General features: G+C 40.8%; 1 pseudogene; it reads right to left on the bottom strand.

The window, feature by feature from the left end:
• Positions 1-7,514: 7,514 nt before the first annotated feature.
• Positions 7,515-10,614, bottom strand: LOC119543834 (annotated as a pseudogene).
• Positions 10,615-18,154: the final 7,540 nt, after the last annotated feature.

Raw genomic sequence — 18,154 nt, forward strand, 5'->3', positions numbered from 1 at the left:
TCTGAGCTTATATAGTGCTGTAGTAAACTAATCAAGGCCCATGCAGAATGGGCGGGGCCACAACTCCATGGAAATTATCCAATCAGAGTTATCCCCCACAGTTGGGTGGGGTGCATCTCCATGGAAACAACCCAATCCAAACATTCCAACTTAATCAACACTAATATCTCTGCCCCCACAAGATTGCATCAGAGATAATGGCGTTTTGGGGACATAATACATTCAAACTGGCACAACTGGGTTCAAATCACTGGATTTGGGGTATTTGTGATAATGAGAAAGCACTGACTGAACTCTCGCTTTCAGTTCCACTCTTAAGTCAGAGAAAGGAATTCTTCCCTGATTGCATTTCTCTCTTCCCTGTAGGAGAGCCATTCTGATCAATGACAGCATGATGTGGATGTATTTTCATGGTGTATATTCTTAGAACTTTCATGTTGGTTTGCAATGTGATTATATAATCTTCATGAAAATGCCATCTGCCTTGTTTGGCGCTTAGGATAAAATATTTGAGATATTTTATTCATTTTGCTTGAAAAACAGATTTGGAGAAACCAGACCACTCCCTTCCTGAGAACACAGCTCTGTGGAACGTGTGTATGGGTTCTTCCATGCATGACTGTGATTTCTGTTTTCATCCATGGCTTGGGTTGTATACTTGGTTTAAAATTTTAGTTGAAGTTTCGTTTGCCATTTTGGAGCCACAAATTTAAAAAATCAACTTTGAGGTTTACCTGCTTTTTGTTTTCTATTGAGTATGAATTTTTACTGTTCTTTTCAAAGGAAGTTTGCACATTTAGAATGATACAATGAAGATTAACTTCCATATTTAGGTGATTGACATTTCAAAGAACCCCATAATTATCTAGACAAAGAGAAAAGTGATTTCCCCCTACACATTTTGTCCCTGATTCATAAGCATTTGATTTTATAGCAACCAATGCATAAAATTATTGATCCAGTCATTCAAACAATTGTTGGCTTTCCCTATCCCTGTGTTATTTTCTTCCTCCCATTCTAGGGTCATGCTGGAGTTGGAGAGGGCAATAAACCCAAAAACAATGAGAAAAATTCCTGAATATCTTGGAGAACCTCTGAGTTCAGAAGTAGAGGAAGAAATGAAAAAGTCCACCAAATTAGGGAACAGGATCTAGGGGAGCTATCAGGCCAAGCTGACTTCCCCTTAGGGTGGATTCATGAAATAAGAATACTGATTTCCTCCACATTACCCAGAAGATTTTACTTCACTTTTACCCCCTACTGGTTGTAATTTTATAAATCAGGACAACTATGAATTTAATGAATAATAAGGGATCTGCTTAAAACTTTTAAATAACTAGAAAGAGCTGAGAGATTGTTAGCCAATCAGATATCAGTGTAAAATAGTTTCATTAGATTGCCTCCTATCCTCAACCAATTGAAGGTTTTTTTCCCCTCCTAATTTCCACATTTTATCCTGAAAATTTCCAAATATACAGAAAAGTCAAAAGAATTGTGTGGTAAACAGCCACATACCTATGCACGAGATTCTGACTGCTGCTCTAACAAACCACTCCAAACTTAGTGGCTTAAAAGAACACAAATTTACTATCTTGCTATTCTGAGACTTATGTGGCTATAATCAAGGTGTTGACAGGGCTGCATTCCTTCTAGAAGCACGAGGGGAGGACCTAGTTCTTGCCTCTTTCAAGTTCTAGGGGCAACTTTGGCTCAGGGCCACAGCACTCTGCCCTATGCTTCCGTGGTCACTTAGCCTTTACTGGCTCTGATCTCCTGATTCCCTCTTCTAAGGACAGTTTCAATTACTTTAGGCCCAACTGGATAATCCAGGATAATCTCCTCTTCACACAATCTTCACACTATCTGCAAAGTCCCTTTTGCTATGTAAGGTAACATATTTGTAGGTTCCAGGGATTAGGATGTAGGCATCTTCAGGGGACCATTATTCAGCTACCAAATTTGCCACCTACCTTCCTTCTACAATTAAATTTTTGCTGTATCACACATCTATCCATCTAGTCTTTCTTCTATGCATCCATCAATTCATCTTTTTTCTTTTGCTGCATTTTAAAATAAGCTGCGGTCATGACTACACGTCCCCCTAAATACCTCAGCATGCATATCTTAACTACTGTTCAATATTTTTAATGGTTCTATTTATTTTGTATGGTTCTTTTTATTTTTCACTATAAATTGGTACATAGTGAAATAGACAGATCTTAAGTGTACTAGTCAATGAATTTTGGCAAATGCATACACCTGTGTAATACAAGCTCCTATTGAGATATATAATATAACCATTCCCTCAGAAATTTCTCTCATGCTCCTTTTCATTCAAATCCTGTCCTATCCCAGTGTTGGAATTTTTTTTAATGAATGAGAAATATAGTGTCTTCTAGAACTTCACTCAGCATATTTTTGAGATTTATTTATGTTGTTGCATGTATCTTTACTACTTTTCCTTTTATTTTTTGAGTAGTATTCCATTGTATAAATATATCACAGGTTGTTTAGTCATTCTTCTGTTGATGTACACCTGGGATGTTTCCAGTTTTTGACTACTATGAATAAACATGCTATGAATGTTTTTGTGGAATTCTTTTTGTGGACATATACTTTTGTTTCTTTTGGGTAAATACTTAGGAGCAGATACCCATTTGCATTATTGTTATTTTTTTTAGTGACTACTTTAGGGTTTACAATGCATACCCTTCACTTTCCATAGTCTACTTATGAGTTAAAATTGTGCTATTTTGCAAAAAATATGTAAGAACCTTGCAACTTTTAAAGTCCATTGGCTCCCACCCCTCCATCTTTTATGCTTTAGTTGTCATATGTATTGCATCTCCGTATGTTATAAATCTCACAATACAATGTTATAATTTTTGCTTTAAATGGCCATATGTATTTCAAAGAAATTAAGAAGATAATTTAATTAATAAATTTTTCTATCCATATATTTACTATTTCTGGTAGTATTGATTCGCTCTGAATATTCAAGTTTCAATTTGGTGTCACTTCCTTTCAGTCTGTAAAGGAAAAATTTCCTGTAGCATTTCTTGTATAGAAGGTGTGATGGTAATGCTTTCTCTTAATTTCTATGTAACTGAAAATATCTTTACTCGGCCTCATTCTTACAGGATATTTTTTGTGGCACAAAATTCAGAGTAGACAGATTTTTTTTCTTTCTGCACTTTAAAGATGCTGTTTCACTGTATTTTGGCTACCATCTTTTCTGATGAGAATTCAGTGGTCATTCAAATTATTATTCCCTATATGTAATGCACTGTTTTCCTCCGGCTGTACTTAAGGTTTTCTCTTTATCTTGGTTTCAGCAATTTGACTACAGTGTGTCCAGGTGTTTTCATTTTATTTATTTATTTATTCATTTGTATTTACACTGCTTTGATTTTCTGGGCTTCTTGAATCTGAAAATCTATCTTTCCCCAAATTTGGGGAATTTTTAGTCATTATATTTTCAGTATTTTTCTACTCCATTTTTCTCTCTTCTTTCTCTCTAGAACTCCAATTACATGCAAGCTAGGCCTTTTGACATTTCAGTCATTTTTTTTTCTGTTCTTTAAATGGGATTATTTCTATTGATCAGTCTTCAAGTTCACTGACTCTTCATCCTAACATCTCTAATCTTTGGTTAAACCAATCTAGTGACTTTATTTCTGATGTTGCATTTTTCAGCTATAGAATTTTAATTTGGTTCTTTTTCTTTTTAAAAATAGTTTGTATTGCTCTACTGAAATTACTCATTTATTCAGTAATCATGAGCCATTTTTCCTTTTCATCCTGGAGCATAGTTAAAGAAACTGCTTTAAAATCCTTGCCTTTTAATTCTAACATCAGGATCATTTTGGGCTCAGTCTTTTGTTTTGAGTATGGGTCACATTTTCTTAGATCATCATATGGCTAGTAATTTTGGATTGTGTTCTGCATATTGTAAGTAACACGTTCTAGAGTTCTGGATTCCATTATGTTCCTTTGAAGAATACTGATTGTTTTGTTTTAGAAGCATAGTTAGACGGAAATTCCAAACTTCCTCTCCTCTGGTGTAGGCAGAGTTCTTTTAGCCTTAGCTGGGTTCCCTGGAGTCTGTGCTGTACATGTGTAGTTCAGGGGTGAGCCAGAGATTTGGGCAGCATTGAAACAAAAAATTTAGGGCTCCTCCTCTTTGGCTCTCTTTCCAAGAATTCCCTTCTCACTTTCTAGCTGCTGTGATTACTTCAAATTTTTTCCTATCGACTGTCAGCTAGTAGACCATCAGTTTTCTATCCTGTTTTTTTTAGCTGCCTGACCTAGCACTGTATTTTTTTTTTTTTAACTTTTTTTTAAAGCAGTTTAATTGAGGTAGAGTCACACACCATATAATCCATACAAAGTGTATGATCATGGCTCCTAGTATATTCACAGAGTTGTGTATTCATCACCACAATCAATTTTAGAACATTTTCACTACTTCAAAAAAGAAAATCCCTATACCCCTTTGTGCCGGTTTGAATGTATTATGTCCCCCAAATGCCATTATCTTTGTGGTCTTGTGGGGCAGATGTTTTGGTGCTGGTTAGATTTGCTTGGAATGTGCCCCACCCAGCTGTGGGTGATGATTGTGATGAGGTGTTCCCATGGAGGTGTGGTCCCACCCATTCGGGGTGGGCCTTGATCAGTGGAGCCATATAAATGAGCTGAGTCAGAGAGAGGGAACTGAGTGCAGCTGGGAGTGACGTTTTGAAGAGGAGCAAGCTTGCTAGAGAGGAACGTCCTGGGAGAAAGCCATTTTGAGGCCAGAGCTTTGGAGCAGACGCCAGCTGCCTTCCTAGCTAGCAGAGGTTTCCCAGACACCATTGGCCATCCTCCGGTGAAGGTACCCGATTGCTTATGTGTTACCTTGGACGCTTTGTGGCCTTAAGATTGTAACTATGTAGCGAAATAAACCCCCGTTTTATAAAAGCTTATCCATCTCTGGTGTTTTGCATTCTGCAGCATTAGCAAACTAGAACACCCTTATACTACCTTATTATGGATGTTTAGCATTGGTGTGGTACTTTGTTACAACTGATGACCAATCTAGCACAATGTTTAATAACAGTGGTGACAGTGGGCATCCTTTTTCCAGATCTTAGAGGGAAAGCTTTCAGTCTTTCACCATTGAGTATGATATTAGCTATAGGTTTTTCATATATGCTCTTTATCATGTTGAGAAATTTTCCTTCTATTCTTATTTTTTGAAGTGTTTTTATCAAGAAAGGATGCTGGATTTTGTCAAATGCCTTCTCTGTGTCATTCAAGATGATCATATGGGTTTTCACCTTCTAATTATTAATGTGGTGTATTACAGTAATTGATTTTCTTTTTTTGAACCACCATTGCATATCTGGAATAAAACCCATTTGATTATGGTATCTAATTCTTTTAATGTGCTGTTGGATTCGATTTGTAAGTATTTGTTGAGGATTTTTGCATCTATATTCATTAGAGAAACTGGTCTACAATTTTTTCTTGTAGTATCTTTTTCTGGCTTTGGTATTAGGGTGATGGCTTAACAGAATGAGTTAGGCAGTATTTCTTCCTCTTCAATTTTTTTTTAGTAGAGTGTGAGCAGGATTGGTATTAAATCTTCTTGGAATGAATTGGTGGAATTCACCTGTGAAGCCATGTGGTCATGGGCGTTTTTTGGGAGATTTTTGATGACTTATTCAATCTCTTTACTTGTAATTGGTTTGTTGAGGTCTTCTTTTTCTTCTAGTGTCAGTGTAGGTTGTTCATGTGTTTCTAGGAATTTGTTGATTTCATCTAAGTCATCTAAATTGTTGGCATACAGTTGTTCATAGTATCCTTTCATGATACTTTTTATTTCTGTAGGGTCAGTAGTAATGTTCCCCTGTTATTTCAGATTTAATTTATTTACATTTTCTATCTTTTTTCTTTTGTCAGTCTAGCTAAGGGTTTGCCAATTTTATTGATCTTCTCAAAGAACCAACTTTTGGCTTTGTTGATTTTCTCTCTCTTTTTTTTTTTTATTCTCAATTTCATTTATTTCTGCTCTAATCCTTATTATTTCTTTACTTCTGCTTGCTCTGAGATTAGTTTGCTGTTCTTTTTCTAGTTCCTCCGGGTGTGCATTTTGGTCTTTGATTTTAGCTTTTTCTTCTTTTTAAAGGGAGGTGTGTAGGGCTATGAATTTCCCTCTCAGCACTGCCTTTGCTGCATCCCACAACTTTTGGTATATTGTGTTCTGATTTTCATTTGTCTGCAGATATTTACTGATTTCTCTTGTGGTTTCTTCTTTGACCCACTGATTGTTTAACAGTGTATTGTTTAACCTTCATATATTTCTGAATTTTCCAGTTCTCTGTCTGTTATTGATTTCCAGCTTCATTCTATCATGGTCAGAGATAGTGCTTTGTATAATTTCAATCATTTTAAACTTATTGAGACTTGTTTTGTGACCTAACATGTGATCTGTCCTGGGGAATGATCCACAAGTATTTGAGAAGAATGTATATCCTGCTGTTTTGGAATGTGATGTTCTGTATATGTCTGTTAGGTCTAGTTCATCTATCATATTATTCAAGTTCTCTGTTTCCTTATTGATCCTCTGTCTAGATGTTCTATCTATTGATGAGAGTGGTGTTTTGAAGTTCCCAAAACAATTATCATAGAGACATCTATTTCTCCCTTTGGTTTTACCATTATTTAACTTCATGTATTTTGGGTTACCCTGGTTAGGTGGATGAATACTTATGGTTGTTATTTCTTTTTGGTGGATTGCCCCTTTTATTAATACATAGTGTTCTTCTTTGTCTCTTCTAATAGTTTGCATTTAAAGTCTATCTTGTCTGATATTAGTGTAACTACCCCAGCTCTTTTTTGGTTACTGTTTGTGTGGAATATCTTTTTTGCAAACATTCACTTTCAACCTATTTGTGATCTTAGGTTTAAGGTGAATCCCTTGTAAATAGCATATAGACAGATCATGCTTTTTTTAAAATCCATTCAGCAAATCTGCATCTTTTGTTTGGGGAGTTTAGTCCATTAACACTCAATGATATTACTGTACAGGCAGTACTTCAACCATTTTATTCTTTGGTTTTTATATGTCATATCTATTTGTCTCTCTTTTTACTCTTTTAGTTACCCTTACTGGTAACTTTCATTTCTACACCTTCCTGCAAACCTTTCTTTCCTGTTTTTTTTTTCTTTCAGCCTGCAGAACTTCCTTTGGTATATTTTATTCCTAGTTCTTAAAGTACATTTATTTACCAAGTTCAAACTGAGAGCCAGTGGAATACTCTTGCTTCTGTTTCCACAAAGAAAAGGGGAAGGGGTGACTTCTCTGAGAAGGCAGTTTCCTACAAATATGTAGTGTTTTGACTATTTTGCCTTTTTGAAATCACTGCTGAAGAAACTGTAGTTTCCTGGGGATGGGGCAACAGAAACCAAAGAGAAATTCCAAACATATCACGGCATATTTTCACTGACTGGTCCATGGGACAGGCTGCTGTTCAAAAGGTCCTGGGGCTGTTGCAGAGTGCCAACAGCCTTCTTTCAATACTAGATTTATATTTATGTACATTCTTGTAGAATCTTAGTGAGGCCTCCAAAAGAAGGGCTGCCTTATGATAGCAATACACAATATCTTCAGTCTGCTGAAACATCTCATCCGGGACTGCAGACTGAACCATGTCTACAGCAATTATACATGAGTTTCTCTGCAGTTAAATTGTTGATTTCATCAATAAATCTCTGTTTGTCAGAGAAGAAGCAATTCAACTTTTCTGTAAGTGTCTTGCACATGGTGATGCAGAATTTATATTGTTCATTCCATTTTTGACAACTTGTTTCACATCTATGGTTGGGCTCAGGTTCGCAGACTTGATCTGGGCTTTGGCGAGATGCAGAGAAGCTGCGAACAGCTGTGCTGCTTTCATGTATAACACCAGCTGTTTCACCCACCCCCAGTCTTTGCTCAGCTGGCTGATCTGGTTCATGACCACACTCTCCTGGATCTGGTAGAAGTAGACCATGCTCTTCTGGATCTGGTACAAGGAGAAAGCAGACGTGCACAGCTCTGGGTTCCTGGCCCACATGGTTGTGAGGTCCAGCACACACTCAGTGAACATCAGCATCACATTCAGGTGCCACAGGGTGTCTGTGTGTTCTTGCTCCATCAGTGTCTCCTCAGGCAGTTTGGGGGCTTCGAAGATGCCTGAGCCCCTCTAAGCTGGGGGGTGAAGAACCATAAAGCATGTATCTCAGGCTGGGAGCTGCCTCATGTCTGGAGGAGATGACCCTGAGCACAGGCTGGGTGGGGAGCCCACACACACTTGCTCACTGGCTGGGTAGAGGGAGACTCCAGAGCTGCTGGATCCCACTGAAGTTGTTCTTGGTCAAAGGACCATACGGATAAAAGTGTGGGATATCTGTGGAGGGGACCCCATGTTGAACAGGACAGCCCTAGAACTTGCTTCTGTTCTGACAGGAGGTGCCAGCACCATGCCACAGGCTCCTGCAGGAGCTATATCCTTAGGTCATTCTGTATTTAAACTCTCCATGCTACTGTGATGTAGCTGACCACTCAAGAATGACTTTACCTATTGATCTAAGTTCCCAGTACTGACAGATCCTGCCAAAGAATGCTCTGTGCTTCTCATACTGTTGCCTCTCACCTCCAGTGAGGGACAAGGGGTGCACTCCAATGCGTCACTCCCGTCCTTGGGCTGACCTTCAGCTGGCCCCTGGTGTGTAACCAAGGCCAGCAGGTTGGAAGACACCTGCATTTTAGGGATTTTGAAAGGATCTGTGGCCTTAGTGGGAGAGCCATTATTGTTTAGTAAAGGAGTTTTAAAGAACCAGTCAGAACTCTGTGGAGAGGATCCCATGTGCTTGGTGGGAGAGGTCCCAAGGCTGCTTGGCCAGCTGGGCTGGGGAGAGGGGCTGTACCTGGTCCCAGCATGGGAAGGACACACAGGGTCAGAGTGCTGCTTTCTGAGCTTCTGCTTGTTCTGGTAGATGTCGGTGAGGGTGGGGGCACTCCGCAGTCTAACATCCCACAAGAGATACTATGGTGACAGAGACTGTGGCACTGGAGAACCTGGGGAGTTCCCTATCCTGGACTCATAGCCCCGAGAACACCCATGGATGCACTGGGCAAACTTCTATGGAATGGCACCTACCAAAGGAGAAGGAGAGTAAGTCCTGGAGAACCCAGTGGAGAGCCTTCATCCAAATGTTCGTACTTTGTCTGCTGGAGCTGTGGAGTAGGATCCCAGTTGGAGGAAACCCATAGGGCTGGTGTTAGACCTTCATGCCACGGCAGATCTTGGAGAACTATGTGGATTTGTGCCAGAGCTGGCAGGAGATGTAAGATTCTGTTCCATGAGCTGATAGTTCCCTGAGTAGGAACTGGAATGGTGCTGTCTCACTGTGAGGCCACATGGTAGGCTGGCATTGCCCTCCACGCACCAAGAATTCATTTGAAGCATGTCTGCCGGCAGTTACCATTGGTATATTGTATGAGTGGTCTGAGGAGATGTGTGGGACCAAAACAAAGTCATCCATGTCACATGAAGAGTTCTTACTACTAGTACTGGCAGAGTCTTTGGACATGTGCAGATAGCTGGGAGGGCCCAATGGTGGGGAAGATAAGCTTTCTTTCTGGATATGCTGCATATCTGGAAGGAATGGTGGGGAAGCAAATCAACACGATGGAGAGCTGTCACAGGAGCTTCCAGAGACAGAACCAGCATACACGGGGACTGGAACTGGGCAAGATTTTTTTACTGGAAATTGTTCAAGAAAAGGATGGCTAAAAAATACTTGAAAGTCCATTCTATCTTTTTGATTTCTCTGAAGCAAACCCAAAAGAAGATTAACCAAATAAGGTGATGTTTCTCTGGGAATACTAGGCATTAAGATCCTGTTTGTCTCACAAATATCCTTAGGTCTTGAGGACTATGGGCCTGAAAAGGCGGTTTTCCAACCAGACACTGATATATCACTGTCCCTATGCTCCACAAGTCCATCTTGGCATCATAATGTTGAGATATTATAACTTCAGAAGCCATGTACATCAGGGAGCCACACAGCATTGCAGCCATCGTGTTACTATGCAGGTAATGAGAAAAACCAAAATCAGCTATTTTAATGTGAATACCACTGACACTTGACTTCCTGAGATTAGTGTAAGATGACAAGATGTTCTGAGGTTTAAGCTCCCTGTGGATGATACCTTTGCTGTGCAGGATCTTCATGGCAGCTGCAATCTGATACAGAAACACTGCTGGTATCCTCACTGAGAGTCCCCTTAGCTTGCAAAAAATCTGCCAGGTCTCCCCCATTGCAATACTCCATCACCAAAATGAAAGAGCTGGGTAATTCCTGAACTCCGTAGAGAGCTACAATACTTCCATGCTGAAGTTTCTTTAAGATTTTAACTTCCTTTCCAAGCAGTGATTGTGATTTTGACAAGTTCTTTTCATTAATACTTTTAATAGCCACCTCCCAATCAGTTTTCTGGTGGTGCTGCCCCTGGAAGACCACAACAAAGGCCCCATGTCCCACGAGGTTCCTTTTGCTGTACTTGAAGTCACCCACCACCTCCATGGTGGGGCATAGGGCGTGCGGGACTGGATCAGCACCACGGGCTCATGGGCCCTGAGGGTGCCCGTGGGCGGCTGGACTGGGGGCAGTTGAGGCCCCAGGCCTGGGCGCACACTCATGTCGAGAGGCTGCCACATGGGCCCAGGGTCAGTGAGGCCTGGCCCAGCCCCAACTGCTCCTCACGGCCTGTCCTGCTACTGGCTGTGGGCTCCCTGGCCAAGCGGCCTTGCTGCCACTACCACTGTACATCCCTGGAGTCGCACGCCCGCCTGGGAGAGGTGCGGATCCTGGACCTCCCCATGCCTGCCTTGGTGGCTCTCACTGCTTGGGGCGCTGGTGAAGAGGTGGCCACTGCCCTTGGACCAGCCCAACCACACTGCCTGGTCCTCCCTGCCTCCCTGGCCGAATGCACACGAGCACACGGTCTGCCCCGGGAGACTGTCCCCTTTGGTATTTCTTGTAGGGCAGATCTCTTGTTGATGAACTCTTTCAGTTTCTGTTTATTTGTGAATATTTAAAACTCTCCCTCATTTTTGAAGTACAATTTTATGGGATAAAGAATTTTTGACTGGCAGTTTTTCAGTGTCTTAAATATATTGTACCACTGCTTTCTTGCCAACATCGTTTCTGATGAGATATCAGAACCTAGCCTTATTGTAGTTCCCATGTATGTGATGAATGACTTTTCTCTTGCTGCTTTCAGGATTCCCTCCTTATCTTTGGTGTTTGACATTCTGATTAGTACGTGTCTTGGAGGAGGTCTATTAGGATTTATTCTGTTTGGTGTACATTGCACTTCCTGAACATGCATATTTACATCTTTCGTAAGAGTTGGGAATGTTTGGCCATTATTTCCTCAAATATTCTATCTGCCCTTTTTCTTCTTTTGTCCTTCTGGGACACCGATGAGGTGTTTGTGTATATTTGTGCAGTTTCAAATCCCTGAGACCCTCTCAATTTTCCCCATTCTTTTTTCTATCTGTTCTTCTGTCTGTAGGATTTCAACTCTCCTGTCTTCTAGATTGTTGATTCTTCTGCCTATTCAAATCTTCTCTTGTATGCCCCTGGTGTACTTTTAATCTCTTCTATTGTGTCTATCATTACCATCATTTCTGTTATGTTTCTCTTTATGTTTTCAAATTCTTCTTTGTGCGCACACAGTATTTTCTCAATATCCTTTACCTCTTTAGTCATATTTTCCTTCATCTCCTTGAATTGTTTTAGGAGACTTGTTTGAACATCTTTGACTAGTGTCCCAAATTTTGTGTCTCCTCTGAAGTTATAATTTGTTCTTTTGACTGGGCCCTATCTTCCTGTTTCCTAGTATGGCTTGTAATGTTTTTGCTGGTGTCCAGGCATCTGATTATCTTGATGGGTTTACTCCAGAGGCCAGTTTCTCTCTCTTGCCTAGGGCTTTCTTGTTGATTGGCTTTGTGACTTGCACTTCTTTGACACTTGGTTCAACTTTTTATACACCATTAGAATAACTTGTGTTTAACTGCTCAGATTTTTTCAGCTCTTACTCATCTGATCCTTGCTCTAGATATACAGTAGAATTTTTGAGATTGCACTATTGTGCATTTGTTTCACCCTCAGGAGGAAGCTTCCTTTCACCTGTTCCTTCTCTGGGAATGTTGATCTGTTCTATTTGTTTTTAATTTTCCTCTGCAGTTTTTAAATTTTTTTTAAATTTTTTATTTTTTAATATTCCTTCCATTGTCTCTAGCTTCTTTTGCCTGGAGGGCAAATTCTAGGAGGAAGGTCACTCTGGAGAGGACTTTCCCAAATCACTATTTCCAGTCAAAACAGGGCCAGAGACCCATGAAGGGGACGTAGATCCGTTCCAAAGTACCCTGGGGAGGACACCTGCAAGGAGGCCAGACTTCTCTCTGATGGCTCCCTGGATCTGGGCTTTCCAGGCCTGTCCAGTAGATGGCTCTGTTCAGCAAATTATACCCGGCAGTCCTAAGGAGGTACTGTGCTTTAAGTCTCATTGCCAGCTGCTTTTGTCTAGGGTGGATTGAAACCCTAGCACAGAGCCAGACCCACTGATCTGAATTTGCTAATCAAAAGCTGTGGACAGAGCTAGGTGTGTCCCACACACCCTCCCCCACCCCTTTTCTTGGGGGATGAGCTGCTCTTCAGCAAACTGTTCCCTGCAGCACCAAGAAGGCACTGCGTCTCTAAATTGCCCCCACTTCCACTCCTATCGGGGACAGGGTTGAAACAGAGGCTGCCAGATGCTTTTTTATCCTGGGCTGATTGAAACTATGGCCACCCTCAGATCTGGGACCCAGTGTTGGGATTAATCAAAAGCCATGATTGGTGCTCTGCTGTCCCCCCACCCCCATTCTTGGAGAAGGGGACTTTTATTTCCAGTAAGGGACGGGATCCCTGGGTGGCCTGCCGCAAGAGTGGGGGATGCACCAGCCCCCACAGCATGGAGAGTTTTACTCACAGCTCTTCACCACAGGTTATCTGTCTCTTCCTTCTGCTCTTCCCTGGATAGAGTACAGTGGCCTTCTGGTCTCCAGAGCCCCTAAACAGTTGTTTCAGACAGTTCCTGACTATTTAATAGTTGCCCTGGAGGACGAACTGATTCTTGAAGCTCCTTACTCTGCCATCTTACCTGGAAAATCTCTGAATATTGGTATTTTGTGTCTCTCTTCTCTAGGTGACAGAACTATAGTTTTCTCTGACTGAATCTTCAGGCAAGAAACTAGAAAAGCAAGTGGTGTTCTTCTCCTGTAAGAGACTTCTCTCACCCTCTTCTGGTTTCTAACTATTTTGGTTGCTTGCTAGGGGATTATTTTGTCAAGAATTTATAGTCATTATCTGTGGAAGGTGTAGTCTGATAGGAGCTCCTCCTCTATTCCTAATGGAGCTCTGATTTAAGTCAAGATGAGTTCTTAGCACTTAGTAGAGAGACTACAGGCCTCAGTGTTAACTCGGGGAAGTATTGGGAAAGCAGTTCAGAAAGCTCTCAGGTGGAGGAATATCAAACATAAATATTTATTAGTTTCGAATTTTGTTTCAGGCCAACATATCTCTCTCTTCCTCTCCACTTCCTACTCCTCCTCTAGCGCTATCTTCTCCTGTGGGTATCACATGTAACGTCTCTTATCCCAGGATCCAGACCTCAGCAAAGCTAGCATCTGTGTGACCCCTCAGGTACATTTTGGGTTAGATAAACATTTGTAGGCTGTCCAGGGAACTGAACAGTCATCTCTGAAATTTTGAGTTCTGCACATTTAGAAATCAGCCTCTGAATGAAGACTGCCTCGGCTTTTCATTTCACCTTCTCCTAAGGTTTAGCCCAGTGGCGGGGGTTTATTCTGTATTCCATCCCTTTCTTTCACCAGTAGCTCCTGAGAGGTTATCTCTGTTAGGGCCTGAGGCTGTCACAGCTGCAGCTGGTTGCTAATTTGTAGAATAAATTACTTTTCAGTTCTCTTTTTAAAGGAACATTCTGTTCTAAAGTTCTTTTCCTGTATTTCTCTGCCTATGGTGCTACCAACTAGACCATTTTCAGCTCATTTAGGCTTTTTCTGTGTTACTAACAATGGAGTACAGAACAATGAATTGAGTTTGAGATGGTCCATGCTATTATTTTAGCCAACCAAATCACCCCAGCCATCAGTTGACAGTTGGCCAATCTGCCACAGTGAAAGAAAATTGAATACAGAAAGGCCATTTAGAGATGGAGAGATGTGATCTTAAATCCTATTAGGTTCAGACATTCTTCTAAGAGGAAGGTAATACTCAAATTTTGCAACTGGAAATTGTAGAAGAAAGAAACAAAATTTCTTTATCATTCCTATTATTATTATTATTATCATCATCATCATCCTTATTTAAGAGAGCAGATTTTGGAAGGTTATTACTTCTACCCAGAGCACTTATTTTCTTAAATCTTCTTTGATTTACACACACATTCTTCGGAATATGTGTTGGAAACTGATTCAATCTACCGTGAGGAAACCAGCTCTGCAAAACACCTAAGTCACAAAACAGCTACATTACGAGGTCTATGTCTTTGGTACTAAAGGGTTATTTCTTTCAAAAAAGAAGTGTTTCCTAAAAATACCAAATTCCCTTAGGGCCTTTAAAATGAGAATCACATTACAAAAATCCTATTTAACAGAGCTTTTCGGGAACATACAAGGTGTGATTGTAAAAGATTATGGCTGATTTTAAGAAAAACTCCAGAACTTATAAATTCAAAGGAATGCTGTTCCCTTCAAAACAATCACCGGGTAGGTCTTCACGCTTACCTCATCTGAAACGGGGACAACAGCGCCTTCCTCGCAGTGTGGCTGAGAGGATTTAAATAAGATAACGAAGGAAAGTACCCCGAGGTAAGGAGTGCTCAAGAAATAGTAGCTTTTGGCTCCCAGCTCCAAAAAGGCTACAATTACTCAAGTCATTTATTACGAGAGCTCTAATGTGGAAACTGTTTTCTGAGTCTTGGTGATGGTTTATCTTGGGTCTATGGAGTGAATTTGGAGTCAACCGTGGAGAGTAAGGTGGCTGGTGGAGTGTGTGTGTGTGTGTGTGTGTGTGTGTGTGTGTGTGTTGCAGTGAGGCACAGATGTTGGGGTTTGTTTACTCATTTTTCTGAGCCCCTTAAATTACTGATCTCACAGGACTGACACACTCACACAGACGAACTCATTTACACACACAGATATACGTAGCCCATATAATTAGGTAGTTAATTATGTGTCTCATTTGTTGGGGTGGTGGGGTAAAGGAGGAGCAAATGGAGTATGTCTGTAGTGGAGAAATAAACTCAAATGCCTGCAATAATGGTTCTCAATTTTTGCTATAGATTCAATCACCCAGCAAACTATCAAATACCTGCTGCTCAGCCACTCCTCATACCAATTAAGTCTGAATCTCTAGAGGTGACATCAGTAGTTTTTTTTTTTTTTTAAATTCTGTTTTATTGAAATACATTCACACACCATACAATCATCCACGGTATACAGTCCACTGTCCACAGTACGATCACATAGTTATGCGTTCATCACCACAATCTATCTCTGAACATTTTCCTTACATCAGAAAGAACCAGAACAAGAATAAAAAATAAAAGTGAAAAAAAGAACACCCAAATCATCCCCCCCATCCCACCCCATTTGTCCTTTAGTTTTTATCCCTGTTTTTCTACTCATCCATACACTAGATAAAGGGGGTATGATCCACAAGGTCTTCACAATCACACTGTCACCCCTTGTAATCTATATTATTATATAATTGTCTTCAGGAGTCCAGACTGCTGGGTTGGAGTTTGGTACTTTCAGGTATTTACTTCTAGCTAGTCCAATTCATTAAAACCTAAGAGGTGTTACCTGTATAGTGCATAAGAATGTCCACCAGAGTGACCTCTCGACTCCATTTGAAATCTCTCAGCCACTGAAACTATTTCATCTCATTTTGCATCCCCCTTTTGGTCAAGAAGATACTCTCAGTCCCACGATGCCGGGTCCATATTCATCCCCGGGAGTCATATTCTGAATTGCCAGGGAGATTTACACCCCTGGGAGTTGGGTCCCACGTAGGGGGAGACATCAGTAGTTTTTAAAAGCCCCGGGTAAGAGAAATGTGCAGCTAAGCTTGAGAGCCAGAACCCTGAACAGGTATCCTCAGTTCTGCATGCACCTGAGAATCACCTGGGGAGCTTTTAAAAATTACCCATGGCTGGGCACCACCTTTCACATATTTTGATTCAATTATCTGGGCTTGGGGTATTTTTGGAAAGCTCCCCAGTTGATTACAATTTGTAGCTGAGTTTGGGAAACAGTGGCCTCAGGAACCTGGCTGGTAAGGTAGATTAGTGAAGTGGGTGCTGGTGGTGACCAAACTAAACTGGAGAACTACTCTCTGTCTTAGGGGACAGCTGCTGTACAGATCCCTGTAGGAATATGGGCTCAATATTATCAGACTTTCTATTTTTCAAAAGACAATGGGAGTCTATATATTTATGTGGGACCTTCTAATTTTTAAATGTTTGCAACTAATTCTAATTTAAAACCAACAAAAAATAACTAGTCTGTTGGATTGCTGCTTGGTGATCTTGAGAGTCTGATGTAATGCAACCTCTTTTCTTGAAAGGTTCGTACGACCACAGTCACTTCTTACTGGGCTTCAGTTTCTTCACCTGCAAGACGAAGAGACTAGACGGGTGTCCCTATGGTTTCGTTTTGCTTGAACAGTCCCTGATTTCTGAGTCAGTTAGATTCAGATTTGCCTGCAGTTTTTATTCTTGCTTATGGAGCTTGAACCTCAGGACCAGCTTTCAGCATTCTTGAGGTTAAAGCACAAAAACGCACATGATCCCAGCTGTCTAGATAAGATAGAATCAGACCAGACACATCGTTTGGGTCCAATCTAACATAAGAAGAATCTAAATCAGCCAAGATAAAACCTGTTTTCTCCAGCCACAGAGCAGTCAGTGTGCCTTTTTAAGGAAAGAATAATCTATTTTCCAGTCCCAACGAATTTCAAACACATTTGAACAGAAAAGATCGCATTTCCAAGCTGTAGGTAAAAGACTCCTGTGGTAGTAACATGATTCTTTGTGTATTTGTGACAATCTCTTAGCAGGAGCTCCTGCTTGGTTTTTGAGAGGAAGACGTAGGTCCAGGCTTTTGAAAGTTTGTTTACTTAATTTTATGACTACTTAAGTTACTAACCTCGCAGGACTAAAGATCCTAGCACACAACTGCTCCCAAAGTCCTTTGGTTCACCCAAATGCAGGCAGACTGTCTTTAAGTGTTCGTGTGCCCAAAGGGATTCAGAGTGTGCCTTAATGCTATTTAAACATAGGAATACAGCTTCTCCAACCTCCTGTTTTTCTCCCCCTTTCTACTCTTAACTGGACTCTGATTTTTTTCATAAAATTTTCACCAAGAGGAAACAGATTTTCATTCCCTTAAAAAACGCATAACAATTTATTGGGTGATGCCAGGGTTTCATGCCATTCAGGACTCATGTCCACAAATGATGTTGATTTCTATTGATCAGGGACTTGTTGATCCTGGAGTGGAAAGTGTAAGCCAGTAGACCTGGCAAGACTAAGTCCACCTAAGCCCTGCCATTTACTAGCTCTTTGGCTTTGAATAATGGGGGCCTTTGGCTTGGCATTTGTCAAATGGGGACTCCCCCCATATTCTAGGTAAGTTATGAAGATCAAATTAACAATATACGCATAGAACTTGGGGGAGCGGGGTTGACATATCACACGTACTGAGTAAATGGGAGCCACTATTAATAATATTTAACCCTTTTCTAGGTATTGAGAAAGAAACCCAGGGGGCTGGGTATTGGGAGACGGGCTGATTCTGTTACTAATTAGTTGTGTAATATTGGGCAAGTGAAAAACTCCCTGGGCATCAAATTCTACATTATTTATTTAATAAGCCCACAGTGGTTGCCTACCAGTAGGCAGGTTCTGCGGAAGGAGCAGAGGATAGAAAATGAATGGAACGCATCCTAGCTGTTTTGATTTGCTAAAGCTGTTGGAATGCAATATACCAGA

This window comes from Choloepus didactylus, chromosome 9 (genome assembly GCF_015220235.1).
Source record: "Choloepus didactylus isolate mChoDid1 chromosome 9, mChoDid1.pri, whole genome shotgun sequence".
Taxonomy (NCBI): Eukaryota; Metazoa; Chordata; class Mammalia; order Pilosa; family Megalonychidae; genus Choloepus; species Choloepus didactylus.